At 38.3% G+C, this 17,321-nt stretch overlaps 1 protein-coding gene across 1 annotated transcript in view; it reads left to right on the top strand.

The window, feature by feature from the left end:
• The window catches only part of LOC115751677 (protein BONZAI 3-like), a 1,030,407-nt gene that overhangs the window by 878,791 nt on the left and 134,295 nt on the right, over positions 1-17,321 (top strand). The window lies entirely within an intron of this gene.

Genomic DNA, 17,321 nt, shown 5'->3' with positions numbered 1-17,321 from the left:
GAAAATGCATGATTGCTAATGGATGGCTAGGATTTAATCCGGCTTGATATTGCTTTATTTGGACGGCTCACGTTGAATCTTGCTTAGGAAGATTAATCCAACGTCCAGGATTAAATCCTGCTATATTGTAGATATATTGAGTGGTGGAGATTAATTGTACATTAGTATAGTATAAATGTATGGTACGTATTAAATGCTACGTTAGTACGGTATAATTTGTACGGTACGTATTGACTGTACGTTAGTATAATTCTGATCGTACGATGGTTATTAATTGCTACGTTGGTAGAATTAATATTGGGTGGTGTATATTAATTTTTGTGATAGTTGGAATTAATTGTGTGGCCCGACTGGCCATTGGTCTTGTGTGACCTAATCGAGTGGTCCCGATTTATTAATTCTCTAACATGAGTGAATCACGTGGTCCCGATTGAGTATTTAGCCAGTACAATTTAATCGAGTGGTCTCGATTGGGCAGTTGAGAAAAATTAGAAAGATCGTGTGGTCCCGATCTTTTGTTGGAGAGAAATTGAGAAGCTCATGTGGTTCCGATATGTTGTCAGAGGAAATGGATGAGACCGGATGGTCTCGGTTTGCTAATCAGGAAATTTAGTAAAATCACGTGGCAAAAATTGATCGATCGGAAGGATTTAAGAGACCGTGTGGTATCGGATGAGAGATCGAGGAATTAATGTTGTTATATGGTCTTAAGTGGAATAATTGGGAGGAAGTGTGGAAATATACCCCGAGGCGTTATTACACGGGGTTTGTGATTATAAAACCATATTTAGCCCGAGGCGTTATGACGCGGGCTTTGTTATTATTATTCTACCCCGAGGCGTTAAATGCGGGGTTTGGTGTACTATTATATCCTGAGGTGTTAAATGCAGGATATTTAACCCGATGAGTTATTACACGGGTGATAGTGACCTGAGGCGTTATTACGCGGAGTTTTGTATTCATCCCGAGGTGTTAAACGCGGGATGCTAACCTGAGGCGTTAAACACGGGTTAGACTAACCTGAGGCGTTATTACGCGGGTCTAAAATACTATATGGCCTGAGGCGTTATTACGCGGGCATTGAGAGCATTTATAATATCTTGAGGCGTTAAACGCGAGATAGAGACCCGAGATGCTATTACGTGGGTCTATCCAGTTATAATATAGCCCGATGCGTTAAACGCGAGCTCTGGACCAATGTGAAATTTTATATGATAGCCTGATGCGTTAAACGCAGGCTTTGGATCAACGTGGAATATTTATAATGACCTGATGCATTATTACGCTGGTCTGTCCGGTTATAATATAGCCCGATACATTAAACGCGGACTCTGGACCAACGTGGAATTTTATATGATAGCCTGATGCGTTAAACGCGGGCTTTAGATCCACGTGGAATACTTATATTATGGTCTGATGCATTAAACACGGGCCCTGGAGCACGTGAAATATTTTATTGACAGTTTGAGGCGTGGAACGCCGTTATGGGAGTAACGCAGAATATTTGGGAAGGTGTGACAATTTTTGGAGAAAGAATGGAATATCCTGAAATCTATTTGTGGAATTTTTGATTGAAGAAGGAATTGTCGGGAATTGCCTGACTAGTCTTGATGGAGGAAATTGCCATTTTACCTCTCTTGACTTTGAAGACCCAAAATATCTACCCTTGAATTATCCAACCTTTTATTAATTAATTTCTTTGGCCTTCTTCTTCATGAATTCAAGACACTTTCTCTCTCTCTAGCTCACTCCCTCTCCCTTGGCGGAACTCCATTGTCCCTCTCTCTCCCTCACCGAAAATTCTTCAAACAACCACCGGTGTCGCCTTGAACCACCGGAGCACAACTACTGCCGTGAACTACCAGGAACCGCTAGATCTTGTGGGATTTTAGCCTGGCAAAGGGAGTCACCGGAGCTGCCGGATTGGGGTCAAAACTTCTCTTGATTTCTCGTCGGAAAACTTGCTAAATTTATGGTAAGTTGGTTTCTAACCTTAGGTTAGGTATCTAGGGTGCTAATAGACTTGAAATTGAGTGAATTTGATGAAGAAATTGTTGGATTTGTGCTTGGATTATGCTTTGGCCGAAAATTGAAGAAGGGAGGAGAGAGAAGAAGAAAAAAAAAAGATGTTCTTGCATGAATAGTGGAAATGCATGATTGCTAATGGACGGCTAGGATTTAATCTAGCTTGATCTTGTTTTATTTGAACGGCTCACGTTGAATCTTGCTTAGGAAGATTAATCCGACGGCCAAGGTTAAATCCTACTATATTGTAGATATATTGAGTGGTGGAGATTAATTGTACATTAGTATAGTATAAATGTATGGTACGTATTAAATGCTACGTTAGTACGGTATAATTTGTACGGTACGTATTGACTGTACGTTAGTATAATTCTGATCGTACGATGGTTATTAATTGTTACGTTGGTAGAATTAATATTGGGTGGGATATATTAATTTTTGTGGTAGTTGGAATTAATTGTGTGGCCCGACTAGCCATTGGTCTTGTGTGACCTAACCGGGTAATCCCAATTTATTAATTCTCCAAAGTGAGTGAATCACGTGGTCTCGATCGAGTATTTGCCCAATACAATTTAATCGAGTGGTCTCGATTGGACAGTTGAGAAAAATTAGAAAGATCGTGTGGTCCCGATCTTTTGTTGGAGAGAAATTGAGAAGCTCGTGTGGTTCCAATCTATTGTCGGAGGAAATGGGTGAGACTCGGTGGTCTCGATCTGCTAATCAGGAAATTTAGCAAGATCACGTGGCAAAAATTGATCGATTGAAAGGATTTAAGGGACCGTGTGGTATCGGTTGAGCTATCGAGGAATTATTGTTGTTATATGGTGTTAAGTGGAATAATTGGGAGGAAGTGTGGAAATATACCGTGAGGCGTTATTACGCGGGGTTTGTGATTGTAAGACCATATTTAGCATGAGGCGTTATGATGCGGGCTCTGTTATTATTATTCTACCTTTAGGTGTTTAACGCGGGGTTTGGTGTACTATTATATCCCGAGGCGTTAAAAGCGGGATATTTAACTTGATGCGTTATTACATGGGTTATAGTGACCCGAGACGTTATTACGCGGGGTCAATGTGTATAAGAGACTATGTGATATCCTGAGGTGCTATTACACGGGGTTTTGTATTCATCCCGAGGCATTAAAAGCGGGATGCTAACCTGAGGCATTAAACGTGGGTTAGACAGACCCGAGGCGTTATTATGTGGGTCCGGAATACTATATGGCCTGAGGCGTTATTACACGGGCATTGAGAGCAATTATAATATCTTGAGGCGTTCTTACGCAGGTTTATCCAATAATAATATAGCCCGATGCGTTAAACGCGAGTTCCGGACCAATGTGAAATTTTATATGATAGTCCGATGAGCTAAACGTGGGCTTTAGATCAACGTGGAATATTTATAATGACCTGATGCGTTATTACGCAGGTCCGTCCAGTTATAATATAGCCCGATGCGTTAAACGCGGGCTCTGGACCATGTGGAATACTTATATTATGGCTTGATGCGTTAAACACGGGCCCTGGAGCACGTGGAATATTTTATTGATAGTTTGAGGCATGGAACACCGTTATGGGAGTAACGTAGAATATTTGGGAAGGTGTGGTAATTTTTGGAGAAAGAATGGAATATCCTGGAATATATTTGTGGAATTTTTAACTGAAGAAGGAATTGTCGGGAATTGCCTACCTAGGACGTGTCTGGAGGCGCTTGAGCCCTAACTTAGAATTAGGGGCTTTCTTACTAAGATTTTATCTCACCCCGTCGTGAGAGTAACATTTTCAGGTCTTAAATGATGGATCATGTGATCGCCATGGAGTGACATCAGAAGCTATCTTTGGGAGGACTTAGATGTAAACTCTATTCGGATGTAACCTTTTGGAGCCTCAAGAAATTGATACCTTCGTGTTGTCTGCTTTGACTATGCAGCCAGTTTGGTGAATACTAATAGAGGTACCATCCTTCGTCCTAAGTCATCTCTGTTTATAATAAAAGGAGTTTTGTATTCGCTTCTGCATGTACATTTCTTTTACATTAAGCTCGACAGTTTGATGGCTGTGGGATCCTGGGAAACTAAAGAAAGTCAAACGGCCCGATGGGATGTTCGCGTGCCTACTGGGCTCGGAGCGTGACACTAGATTATTGTGAAATTTTATATGATAGCCTGATGCATTAAACGCGGGTTCTAGAACAACGTGGAAAATATATAATGGCCTGAAGCATTATTACGCGGGTCTGTCCGGTTATAGTATAGCCTGATGTGTTAAACGCGGGTTCTAGACCAATGTGGAATTTTATATGATAGCATGATATGTTAAACGCGGGTTCCGGATCCACGGGATATATTTATATTATGACATGATGCATTAAACGCGGGCCCTGGAGCACGTGGAATATTTTATTGATAGTCCGAGGCGTGGAACACAGATATGGGAGTAACGTAGAATATTTGTGAAGGTGTGGGAATTTTCGGAGAAAGAATGGAATTTTCTGGAATTTAATTGTGAAATTTTTTATTGAAGAAGGATTTGTTTGGAAATTGCTTACCGAGACGTGTTTGGAGGCACTAGAGCCCTAACCTGGGATTAGGGGCTAGCTTATCGAGATTTTATCTCACTCCATCGTGGGTTCGTTGTTTTTCAGATCCTCCGCCTCAGCCATGAGTGTTCCGCCCCCGAGGTTCAGAGGTTCGGTATTCCCCGGGACATGGATACGCAAGTGACAAAGTATCCTGTCGGGGAGGATCAAGTCTACTATAGGTACGGTACTACGGTTTGGGTGGACACCGGAGAGCTCTACTGGAAGCCCCGGACATATGTGGCATGGACTAATCGCCACGGGGATTTGACCGTGGGGCCGTTAAGTGGTTTCGATGTTCTTTTCAATGGAGTCGGGGAGTATGATCCTGTGAATGTTGCACCTCCAGTTGGAGTAGTGGTGAATCCCGATGTTGCACCCGAAGTTTTGGCGCCCAACCTCATAGCCATGGTACCAAGAGAAGATGGAGAAGTTGTGGAGCCTTCTGATGCGGAGCAACCAGCGTAAGTGGACGAGGACTTTTGGCAGCTTGGGATGAGATAGTAGCTGAGGACGAGGATGAGGCCTAGGATAGTTAGCCTCCCGACTTTTGTAGAGCGTGTTATTTTGGAAGTGTAGTGGGCTTCGACCCCCTAATCTTTTTGTTATAGGTGGTCACGGGCTTGTATAGTGGCCCCTGAAGCCTTAGGTTTGAAAGTTTATAACAACTATGTATATATATACATAAGTTTGTTTTTACCATCCCAAGTTATCGTAGTGTTGTTAATTTCCGTAAGGGGATTGTTTCTGCTTCCGCATGTGATGTATTTGTTGATCTTTGGATCCTGGAGAACCGTACGTAAGTGGGGCCAGGTGGGATGTCGACGGCTCGGAGGGCTCGGGTCGTGACATTTTTGGTAAAAACAAAACCGAATGAGTTGTAAGATAAGAACTCAGAAGATCATGTGGAGAGAATTAGCAGTGCGTTTTTGGACCAATTGGACAGCAGAAAATCCAAATAGTCGTCGAAGCAATGATGCACCTAAGACCGGCAAACTCGAAAGTCGACGACTTTGGAAAGGGTTCAAATTCGGTTGGTTGAAGCGAATCGGCCTCTTGATCAATGCTCACTGCCTTTGGCTGTGACTAACGATGAATTTTGGCGATTTTGAGTCGTTTAGTTCGGTTTTTAGGCATTTTTTCTATTTTTTAGGCATTTTATAATTTAATGTATTTTGGTAATTTTGCATTTTCTATTGTCATTAGGGTTGCCACCTTATAAAAGGTCATCCTTAGGGTTTAGAAGGGGAGATTATTGATTATCTGACAATATTCGATTTGATATCGTTTTGAGAGAAAAGAGATTGTTGTTCGTTTATCGTCTCTGCTTGTTACTACTCGCTATACGCTATGTCAAAAGACCTTGACCATAGTTTTTCCAGTTAAGGGCACGATAGTATGAGCTTTTCTTTAATTCCTGCATCACATGTGCACTAGATATTCTCTCTCACGTGTGAATCTATTAAACGGGGCCAACCATTGCCATTTGATACATGATATCCTCTTTTACGCATTTTATTTACACTTTGTTACCCATAGATTGGTTTGTATTGCCGACTCTCAAGTGTTTTGTTTTTCTTTTTTGGATTTAAGGGTAGGGATCACACATCAAGCACTCAAAATGGTTAAAGTGGAATTCATAAATTGTGAAAAGGGCCAAATTAGCTAACATAAACTTCACGCGGTTGAATAAGATGGGAATTGTTATCAATTACAACCACAGTGGAAACTACGAGCCGTCCATTAGCTATATATTTTCAATCATAGAGTAGCTAATAAATAACTTTACTTTATTGTTCATACTATTGAGAAAATGAGTACGGCGATAAAAATTATTACATAGGCCCTTACGTTTATGTTTTGTCTTGTACTAATCATTGCATGAAAAAAGAAATATTAGTCTCTTTTCATACATGTACAAGCGAGAAGGAGGAATCTTATGGCGTGCTCATGTGCATTATTGCTCACTAAAGTAAACTTGTCCGTATTACATCGGAAGGGTTCGAAGAAAACGTCTCAGTTGAAGGGACCACACCACACCATGATTGTAACCTTGTTTAATTTGTCTTTGTCCGATGGTAATTTGCAATTATTTATTTGGGCAAGTTGGAGAGAACCCCAACAATAAATTATGTCCTAATCATTTCCCTCTAATATCACACATTTCTCGACTAATCAATTCCTTAATTGAAAGTTATTTCTGAACGATGCACATGTGAGCTTGTCCTTTGGCAACTATACTTGAAGTCTCCTACAAAGGTTGGTTTGATGGAGCCAATACTCCTCTACAAACATGGGGTGCTCTTTTACAAAAAATTCTCTAACTAGTTTGATCTCGCAGTAGGTTGATTTGCCAAGTGGATGCAGGAGAGGGTTTCTGTATTTTGATGTGCACACACGCCCAAGACGATGGGTTACCCTATTCATATAAAAAACAAAATCAACTAGCCGCTACTAACCCTTTACACAGCTAGTTTTTTGACCGTCGAGAATTCTGGATGTCTGTAAACTCAACTAGTTCGTCTTTCTCCTACAGTCATTTGCAGTTATATACGGGCAGTTGGACGGAACCAAGATCCATCGCCATCATTTCCCTCCAATATTATCCATTTCTCAACCAATAATTTCTGCATTCCAATTTTTTTGTTAGCAGCTAATTGTGTTTCTTGATTTGTTTAGCAGCCCATGGCTTCTGAAATTGCATACTAGTTGCCAGTCCAATAAAGCGGCCTTATCTTATGATCTAGGAACAGTTTTGACTACCTAATGCGAGCTTGTCCTTCAGCAACTTCACTCAAGTACAAAACTACGGTCAGTAGTGCTAATTATAAAAATGGTCAACTAACTGCTAGCCCTTTGGCCACTAGTAACTTATTCTATTGATTTTACAGGCACCGAAATTCACATCCGAATAAGCATGAAGAGCAAAGATAAATTCCTTGAATACCACACTCCTAAAGTGGGTGTATCTTTATAGTATCTGAAAATACATGCAAGGCAGTCAATATGTTACACAATTTGGTAATTGTCGTTAGAAAGTTTAACCCAAAATCGTAACCTATTAAATGACATCGCAGTTCAATACATAAAATACTCTAACATTCCTCTCATGCATATGCTAGATTTACCTAAGTCTAAAGCATTGAAATATATAATGGTAGAGGCAAATAGAGGTCTGGAAAATTTAAACTCAATATCTCCTGCTCCAATATCATGTTAAGAAATTTCAATCCAAAAATTTAATCTGATATGTAGAGGGAGATCACACATTTATACAAAGAATATGGAAATCATTGTCCATCCATATGAGACAATATTTCAACACTCCCTCTCACATGAAAGTAGGATTAGGAGCAGCATGTAAAACTTGACTAATGGGGGCAGTGTAAAGAGAATAGGAAGGGAGATGTTCACTTGGAAGACCGTTCGGGAATTGTGGTCGATCCATTATACTTTGAAGCTTTGTACCAGAACCAACTCTCCTCTACAAATAAAGTACTTTTCTCTAGCAATAAGTTGATTTGCAAGTGAATACAAGAGAGAGTTCATGTTCTTTGATGTACACACATGCCAAGACAATGCGTTACCCTATTTATGTGGAAAACAAACTCAACTAGCCGTTACTAACACTTCAAACGGCTAATTTTTCGACTGTTGAGGATTTCAAATGTCCGTAAAAAGGGTCGGACACTTGTAGGATTGGGTGGGCGAAATTTAAATATGAACTGCAAGCCAAGGACTCGGCTATTACTAGGCCGGGTACTGGACCTATTTTTAGATAGGGACATGTCTTCTTTAACCCTTGCCAACCTCCACAAACTTGAATACATTATATTCATATAGTTTTTAAGAATTACGTATATACATCAAGTTACGGTTACCAGTGACAGACTTTTATATAAAAGGTGCAACAAAAGATGTTATATGATTACCAAAATTATAGATCTGATAAATGTAACTTTTTGATAGTGTAATCTCCTATATGAATTGAGGAATATAAAATCTAGTATGCTAAAATAACCGCATATTGTGGTGGCTTGTGTGAGATTCATCTTCACTAACAAGGCGTCCACTAGCTAGATGCTTTCGATAAATAAATTTATTCTATTGTGAACTTAGAGAAAATGTGTAGGCAACGAAGAAACTATTACTTAAGCCCTTATGATAATGTTTTTGTCTCGTATGAATCATAGCTTAAAAAAAGAATATTAGTCTCTTCCCACACATTTGTAACAATCTTAAGGTGTGTTCATGTAAATTATTGCTAAAGATTTGGGTCGGTTCATGTTTCGGTTTAGGTATATTGTTTGGTTTTGACACCGCTAATCAACAAAGCGTCCATTAGATAGACGCTTTCAATGAAGATATTTATTCTATTGTGAACATAAAGAAAATGTGTATTGTGATGAAGAAATTATTACTTAGGCCCTTACGATTATGGTTTTGGCTTGTCTGATTCATAGTTTAGAAAAAGAATATTAGTCTCTTTCCACACATTTGTAAGCGAGACAGGAGAATCCTAAGGCATGCTCATGTAAATTATTGCTACATAATGAAAGCTTGTCCTTTTTTTATGGGAAGGGTTCGAGAAAAACGTCTTAATTTATGGGACCACACCACACTATAATTATCACAGAGCCAGGTCATTGTAGAATAATTATACGAAGCATACCATTCAACATCCAGCAAAATTTGCCAGCAAAAAAGACGATTTATGTGGCCCTTTAAGAATGTCATCAGTTAAAAATTAATTACCACTATGAACGCGTTGCCCTTCTACGAGATCCAATAGCACGGTTGCCTTGTTTCGTTTGTGTCTCTGTCGGATGGTGATTTGCAATTATTTATCTGGGCAAGTTGGTCAGAACCCTAGCGATGAATTCTGCCCTCATCATTTCCCGTTAATATCCTAAATTTCTCAACTAATCAACTCCTTATTTGCAAGTCATTTTTTTTTTCTAAGAATAATGAACATGGATAGTTGTGTTGCATGAAGAGAGGGAGAGAGAGTTTGGACAATACCTAGGATGGCTCTTTGAGAACACCACATGGACCTGTTGGCTTCTAATTGTGTTTCTTGATTACCTGCTAATCCCAATTGATGATTGGATCAACAGTTGGTTGGCCTTTTCTATAATGAGCACTAGTTTCTGACTTGAGCAAAGTAGCTACAGGACAAGTGTGCATTAGGTAGTCCAATACTATATTTGCATAAAAGTGGTTTTATATTTGGAGTAGATCAAGAATGCACATGCATGCATAAACCTTCTTGTTTTTTGGGGCCCAAGTGCATCGACCTTCTTAGAATCTCCACCCTTGCATGTGATTTCCAACAACAAGTATTGACCAACAGAAATAGTAGGTTTCTAGATATTCAGTGCATTTTAAGAAACGGGTTTCTACGTGAATTGCATTTAGTGCATCTTTGATAAATGCAAACAATTCTAATTTGGCCAATCATCAGAGTTTTTAGTTGCATCTGACTCGTTATTGCTATAAATTGCTGAAGCTCAACCATAGAAATAATTGGGTTGAAAGTTTCCTTATGCTATCCAATTTGCCCTCCTACGAGTTTCTATTGCAAAGACATTGTCATTTTTTCACTTGCTTATGCTTCATAAGTATTTTTGGGATGGAACATTTCTCCAACCAAACGAGTGCCCCTACTGCATATACTTTCAAAGTATTTTGAGAAATTAAGGTATTTATCCACTTTCGGCCCTCGATAGATTGCAATATTGAGTTGTTCAACTTTTGGAGAAATTACCAAAAAATTCGTAGACCTATTGCAAAATTGTGCCAATTCAATTCCAATTTTTTTTTTTGGCCAATTGAGTCCTAAACCTTTTTTTATCCGGCCAATTTTGGTTGAAAACCGCTGACGTGACATTGATGCGGCAATTTTTTTAATAACATTTTGATAATTTTTTGAAATTATTATTACATTTTGTTGTTGTTGTTTTTTTTTTTTTTTTGGTCTAAGAGCTGGCCAAGGTCGGGGCCACAGGCGTGGGCCATGGTGATATCTTTCCCTCTTCATCATTTCCTTTTAATATTACGCACTATTTCCCTATTGAGCAGTTTCTTAATTGCAAGTTGTGTTGATGAAGTTGTGATTTTTTATTTTTTTTTTGCCTTGTTTTGTTTGTCCGTGCCCGTTGGTGATTTGCAATTATTTATCTAGGCAAGTTGGAGAGAACCACGTGTTAGCCTCTTTCCCCATCATTTCCCTCTAGTATTATACATTTCCCAGCTAACCAATTTCTTAATCGAAAGTTGTTTGGCAAGTTGCTTGTTGGCCACTAATTGTGTTCCTTGATTTGTTTGACAGCACATTGCTTGTGAAATTGTATATAGCTGCCAGTCCAATAGGTGAGGCTTAATACTTTCTTATTGACTACCTAGTGCCAGCTTGTCCCGAGTCATTAGAGCTCATTATAAAAATGGCCAACGACTTGTTGCCCTTTACCCATATTGGTCTTTATATATTATTCTCTGTCATCGGCCCATTGCAAGAACTCGGCAAAGGAATCGGGAAAAGTATACTGGAAGTACCTAACTTTTGTACGGCGTTCACTTGAGTGCCATAACTTTCAAAATATTCACTTAAGTGCCATAACTTTTAAAAATCGTTCACTTGAGTGCCATGTTGACGTAGCAGTCGGAAAAGCTAACGTGGCAGCCGGAAAAGTTATTGTAGACGCCGAAAAAGTTACTGTAGCGCGCCGAAAAAGTTACTGTAGACGCCGGAAAGCCGACGTGACATACCAGAAAGCTGACGTGGAATGCTGGAAAAGTTACTGTAGCACTCAAGTGAACGATTTTGCTCCGACGTAGGACTCAAGTGAACGATTTTTTAAAGTTATGGCACTTAAGTGAACGTTTTGAAAGTTATGGCACTTAAGTAAACGCCGTACACAAGTTATGGCACTTCTAGTGTACTTTTCCCGCAAAGAATCCCTTCATCCTCCAGTCATTTCCAGTCGAAGCTGAAGGTATTGTAACATCTTCCTTCATTACATTTTCTACAAAAACACGTAATTTCAATTCCCTGCTAATTTCTTCTCCCACAGTGTCCACTTGCTTTTGCGTTATGCTATTATGTCCGCTTATATTCTTGCGTTGTATATTTTCTATTGAATGAATTTTCAGTTCCCTGTTGTTTTCTTCCCCCATAATATCCACTTGATTTGCTTTATGTTGATATGTCCGCTTATATTCTAATGTTATCAGCACTGATTTCGGCATGCATTGCAGTTCATCCATCTTGCACACAAGTCTCAAGTGAAGCCGATAAATCTCAATTCCTCTTCCATTACGGTGAAGCCACTCCTAGTATGTGTGTCATCGTATATCTACTTTTCATGTGCTATCAGCGTCATCCCGATGTCTTCGCTTATATTCTAATGCTATCAAGATTGGTGTTGCCGTGCATCACCCTTCATCCATCTTGGGGAAAAGTACACTAGAAGTGCCATAACTTATGTACAGCGTTCACTTGAGTACCATAACTTTCAAAACGCTCACTTAAGTGCCATAACTTTTAAAAATAGTTCACTTAAGTGCTACGTCGGAGCAAAATCGTTCACTTGAGTGCTACAGTAACTTTTCCGGCGAGCCACGTCAGCTTTCCGACGTTTGACGTAACTTTTCCGGCGTCTACAAGAACTTTCTCGACTGCCACATCAGCTTTTCCGGCTGCCACATCAATATGACACTCGAGTGAACTATTTTTAAAAGTTGTGGCATTTAAGTGAACGTTTTGAAAGTTATGGCACTCAAGTGAACGCCGTACAAAAGTTATGGCACTTCTAGTGCACTTTTCTCTCCATCTTGCAGGAAGTCAGAATCCAAGAAATTTCGTTTCCCTTTGCATCCTTACAGTGAAGCCACCCCTAGCTTGTGTGTCATCATATATCTACTTTTCGTGTGCTATCAACACTTGCTTGACTTTCACCCCCTTTGTTTGGTAATCTGGTTCTATTGATTCAATCCTAGAAAAACAAAAAAATGAAAAAATGAAAAAAAAACCTCGACAAAGAATCCCGTCATCCTTCGGTCATTCCAAGTCGAAGCTGAAGGTATTGTAACATCTGCCTCAATTACATTTTCTATTGAATGAATTTTCAGTTCCCTACTATTTTCTTCACCTACAGTGTCCACTTGTTTTTGCGTTGTGCTGATATGAACACTTATAATTTGATGTTATCGGGACTGGTTTTGGCCTGCATTACTCTTCATCCCTTGCACATAAGTTAGAACCCAAGAAATCTCAATTTCCCTATCTTTATAGTGAAACTACTCCTGGTACGTGTGTCATTATATTTCTATTTTTCATGTGCTATCAACACATATTTCACTTTCATCTTTTTGTTTGGTAATCTGCTTACATTGATTCAACCCTAGGAAAAACATTAATCCCAAAAAAAAAATGAACAAACAAAAATGGGTGAAATAACTACAATATAAACTCATTTTAGAGGCACCGATATTTGTCTCTCTAAGCTTTTACATTTCTCTAAAATGGTGATTGTATGACTTCATGATTAACCATCTCTTTATAAGTAGTACTGTGCGACCTGAAAATAATAAGGTGAACTTGGAAAAATTAGCTTCTCTCTCTGCTCACAGATATTTAGATAGTTCGGCCTATTTTGTAAAGACACCGAGACTCATAATAGCAGGAATAGCATAAAAAGATATCCTTTTTTTTTTTTGTTAATTTAAGAAAATAATTGAAATGAAAATATATTATAAAATATGGAAAATAGTTTAGTTATAAAAATTTGTGAATAGTTCCGAAAGACCCATTTGACGTATCACTAAAAGTTGAGCAACTAAATTGGACAAATTGAAAATTTAGAAACTACATTGAACATTCAGGAATAGTTCAAAAACCACATTAAACGAATTAAAAATCAAAGAATGGCATTGCATAGAAAGTCTTAGTGTCAATTTTCCCTTTTCAAAATTATCATTACATATATTGCTACTAATTTATTCGTTATATGTAAACCGGTTAGCGTAAACAGTTGCACCATTTAAACTGGTGGAATCACATACCGGCCCTCACTCCGGTTATTATATTTTCAAAACATTAGAGACAATAATGGTTGAATAAAAATCCCCCCTTTTTTTCTTGAAAGGTGGATAAATGAAATTCTTTTCTTAAGGTCCCTAACCTTTGATTAATGTACCTATACAGCAAATTCCTTTCGCGGAAAACCTCGCTCGTACATTATTAAATTTTCATTTGCTTTATTCAAAGTAAAGCGCAAAAAAGAAAATATCTTTTTTACCCCAAATGGCAGATGTGGCACTGTTTTTACCGTCATATGCACCCGATAAATGTATCCTAGTGCCAAAAGGAAAACAACAAAAGCAAAATGACCAATGGGCAATAGATTGGTTTGTACTGTCGACTCTTAGTTTTTTTTTTTTAAGGGAAGTAAGCACACCAACCATTCAAATGATAAAGTGAAATTTATTTCTTTACGAGTCGATAAGGTCAAATAAAATAGGTTTGTTATCAATTATAGCAACAGCAGAAGTTTCTAACAATGAGCCGTCCATTAGCCATATAATTCCAAACACAAAGAAATTAACAAATAAATTTTTTTACTGTGACAAATTGTATATGGGGATGAAGAAATTATTACTTATGTCCTTACAATTAGGTTTTGTAAGCGAGAAAGGGCAATCTCGGGGAGAGCTCCTGTGAATTATTTCTTATTAATCAAAACTTGTCCTTACTAGATGGGAAGGGTTAGAGGAAAACTAGTTTATGGTACCACAACGCGCCATAATTTTCACAAACCTGATCATTGGAGAATGATGCCTTTTGGTTGAGTTGAGGAAAATGATTTGAAGCATACTATTCAACATCTTGCAAAAGCTGCCGGTAAAGGAGATGGTTACGTGGCCTTTGAGGAGTAGCATCATCTGAAAATCCATTTTCACTGTGGACCTAACATGAGTATTATTCTTGTTGGGCCAAAAATAAGTGCCCATTAAAGCATCTTTTAGCAAAAGACCAATTACTTTAGATTGTCTCAGACCAATTTGCGACCATAGCATTAATTTTTCTGTGAATGAAGAAAGAAAGAAAGATGGTGAGATAATGGCCATCAACAAGTCGGAAATCTGTCCGGGCTTTGGTTGATTCATTTCAACGGATTATGTCAATGAATGTTTGGGCAATCTCTGTCTCTTCGTCGTTTCTGTTTCATATTACACCCTATTTCTCAACTGATTAATTTCTTAGTAGCAAGTTGTGTGTTGATAAAGTTGTGATGTTTTGTTGCCTTGTTTTGTTTGTCTTTGTCCGATGGTCGTTTGCAATTATTTACCTGGGCAAATGTGATAGAACCACGTGATGATTCTGTCCTCATCATTTCCCTCTAAAGTACATTTATCAACTAAACAATTATTTAATCGTAAGTTGTTTTTTGATCAGCAATGAACGTGGGTATTTGTGTGGCACGTGAGAGAGAGAGAGAGAGAGAGAGAGAGAGAGTTTGGACAAGGCCAAGGTATAGTTTCTTGGAACAACACATTGACTGCTAATTGCGTTTCTTAATTTCTGTAGCTGTACATTGCCAGTCCAATGAGTCGGCTTATTATTTGCTGCAAGAACTCAGCAAATAATCCCTTTGCCCTCTGCCTGTTCTAATTCAAAGTTGGAGGTATTGAAACATCTTCATTGATTACAATTCTCTTTCTTGAATTTTCAGTTCCCTGTTTTACTCTTCCCCTGCATTGTCCACTTATTTTTGCGTCATGTTGATGTGTCCACTTATATTATGGTGTCATCAGCATTGGTATTTGGCCTGTATTGCCTGTCATCCATCTTCCAAACAAGTCAGTAGTGAAGCCAAGGAATCTCACTTCCTCTTGCATCCTCACAGTGAAGCCACTCCTGGTATGTGTGTTAATTTATATCTATTTTTCATGTGCCATCGGTGCTTATTTCACTTTCAACCTCTTTGTCTCGTAATTTGGTTGTATTGATTTTATCTTAAAAAACTCAAAAGTGAAAAGAAGAAGAAGAAGAAACAAAATGGGTTAAATAACTGCAACACAAACTCATTTTAGAGGCGCCCAAGTTGTGTCTCTAACCTTTTTTATATAAGTAAATTTACGTAAATGAAAGACCAAAAAGGTAATAAAAAAAATATACTGTATTTTTTGTTGATTTAGCAAAAAGGATAAAGATGAAAACATATTCTAAAATCTGGGAGATAGAGTAATTATGAAAACATGTGAATGTTACGGAAGAACTAATTTGACTTTATCACGCAAAGTTGAGAGATTAGATGGAACAAATTGAAAGTTTAGAGACGAATTGAACATTTATGAATATTTTAAGGACTGTATTAAATGAATTAGTAGTCCAAAGATGACATTGCACAGTGAGCCAAATTTAGAGACGATTAGTGTCAATTTTTCTTTACAAAATCATCATTACATATATTGCTTATTACTTCGCTTTTTAGATTGCAAAAATTAGCAAAACAGTCCTAAACCTATTGCAATTATGCTAATTCAATCCTAAACCTATTTGTTTTGTTAATTTAGTCTTAAACTTTTTGCATTTATATCAATTCCGTTCATTTGGGCGGCCGGCGCCAACGTGGCACTACCAGCGCTAACATGGCAGAATTTTAAAGATATTTGCAAGGGAGCAAGGTTCAGAACGTCGTGGTATTCATTTAATATTTCTAAAATTTTTAAATTGTTTATTTATTTTTCCTTTCTGATTTTTTATCCTTGTTCTTTGTGGTCGTCGAGGGTCGTGGCAACTCGCTGGTCACCGGGCGAGGGCCACAAAGCCCTCACTAGCGCCGACAAGATGGCGAAGGCCTTCACCTGGCCTTGCTTTGGTCCGGGCGAGGGCAACTTTGCCGGCTGCAGAAGAAGGCAACCTTTGCCCGCAACCGCACCTCACGATCCTTCTCTATGCCGAAAAAATAGAAAATAAATATAAAAAATAATTAAAATATTGTACGAATATTAATAATTAAAATATTATTTAAATAGGTTTACAATTTTGTCATACCAGCACCGACAGTACCACATCAGCGCTAACAAGCTAAATATACTGAATTTGCACAAATACAAAATGTTTAAGACTGAATTGCAATAATGGCAATAAGTTTAGGACTGTTTGGTAATTTTCCCTTTTAGATTCAAACCCCGATGGTGTAAACTGTTAGACCAGTTGAATAGGTGGAATCACGTATTGACCCTTACTTTGCTTATATTTTCAAAATATTGCCTATAATCAGAGACCGAAATGGTTGATTAATAGTCATTCTTTTTTTTTTTTTTCTTGAAAGGTGGGTGTGTGAAAACATTTAATTAAGGGTGCTTGCCCTTGGTTAATGGGCATGTGTGCTTGTGTGCGGGCGTGCAAGAGGGAGAGTTTCAACAGTGTAACGTTGCCCAAGTCCAAAAAGTAGGAGTCAGTAGCCCTTGGCATAAAAATGGCCTACCGCCGTCCTATTACAATTAAGATGAATAGAAAAACTACATCAAAAGATTAAAAATCTGAGGAAAGTCGTACTTTATTGACCAAAATTACAAACTTAACGACATCACAAAATTTAATCCATCCTAAATTACAAAAAATAAAGCATGTTTAGTTAAGGATTAATACCACAAAAAACCTCAAATTGACACACCCGTGATAAATTCACCCCAAAATATTTTTTTGA

This window comes from Rhodamnia argentea, chromosome 6 (genome assembly GCF_020921035.1).
Source record: "Rhodamnia argentea isolate NSW1041297 chromosome 6, ASM2092103v1, whole genome shotgun sequence".
In the NCBI taxonomy this organism is placed as follows: Eukaryota; Viridiplantae; Streptophyta; class Magnoliopsida; order Myrtales; family Myrtaceae; genus Rhodamnia; species Rhodamnia argentea.
This window is presented reverse-complemented; position numbering and strand designations above follow the sequence as displayed.